The sequence below is a fragment of the Galeopterus variegatus genome, unplaced genomic scaffold (assembly GCF_000696425.1).
Source record: "Galeopterus variegatus unplaced genomic scaffold, G_variegatus-3.0.2 Scaffold14854, whole genome shotgun sequence".
Classification (NCBI taxonomy): domain Eukaryota; kingdom Metazoa; phylum Chordata; class Mammalia; order Dermoptera; family Cynocephalidae; genus Galeopterus; species Galeopterus variegatus.
The window spans coordinates 19,047-20,193 of record NW_007740965.1 but is presented as its reverse complement, the minus strand read 5'-3'; the positions used below and the strand labels follow the sequence as shown (position 1 = coordinate 20,193).

Sequence of the window (1,147 nt, the reverse complement as noted above, 5' to 3'; positions counted from 1 at the left end):
GGGAAAACCTTTCACAGGAAGTCAAACCTCACCAGACATCAGAGAATTCACACAGGTAAGAGACCATATGAATGAAAAGAATGTTCAGAAACCTTTCATGAGAAGTCAAATCTCAGGAAGCATAAGAGAATTCACACGGGTGAGAAACCATATGAATGTAAAAAATGTAAGAAAACTTTCAAACATAAGTCATACTTCAGGGTACATCACAGATCTCACACGGGTGAGAAACCATATGAATGTAAAGAATGTAGAAAAACTTTCTACTGTAAATCACACCTCAATGTACATCAGAGAACTCATACAGGTGAGAAACCATATGAATGTAAGAAATGTAAGAAAGCTTTCAAACATAAGTCATACTTCAGGGTACATCACAGATCTCACACGGGTGAGAAACCATATGAATGTAAAGAATGTAGAAAAACTTTCTACTGTAAATCACACCTCAATGTACATCAGAGAACTCATACAGGTGAGAAACCATATGAATGTAAAAAATGTAAGAAAACTTTCAAACATAAGTCATACTTCAGGGTACATCACAGATCTCACACGGGTGAGAAACCATATGAATGTAAAGAATGTAGAAAAACTTTCTACTGTAAATCACACCTCAATGTACATCAGAGAACTCATACAGGTGAGAAACCATATGAATGTAAAAAATGTAAGAAAACTTTCAAACATAAGTCATACTTCAGGGTACATCACAGATCTCACACGGGTGAGAAACCATATGAATGTAAAGAATGTAGAAAAACTTTCTACTGTAAATCACACCTCAATGTACATCAGAGAACTCATACAGGTGAGAAACCATATGAATGTAAAAAATGTAAGAAAACTTTCAAACATAAGTCATACTTCAGGGTACATCACAGATCTCACACGGGTGAGAAACCATATGAATGTAAAGAATGTAGAAAAACTTTCTACTGTAAATCACACCTCAATGTACATCAGAGAACTCATACAGGTGAGAAACCATATGAATGTAAGAAATGTAAGAAAGCTTTCATCCATAAGTCACCCCTCAGTGTACATCACAGAACTCACACAGGTCAGAAACCATATGAATGTAAGAAATGTAAGAAAGCTTTCATCCATAAGTCACCCCTCAGTGTACATCACAGAACTCACACAG

The 1,147-nt window shown here is 35.7% G+C and overlaps 1 pseudogene; it reads left to right on the top strand.

Moving 5' to 3' along the window:
• LOC103582086 overlaps positions 1 to 1,147 on the top strand; it is a 3,671-nt pseudogene that overhangs the window by 2,080 nt on the left and 444 nt on the right.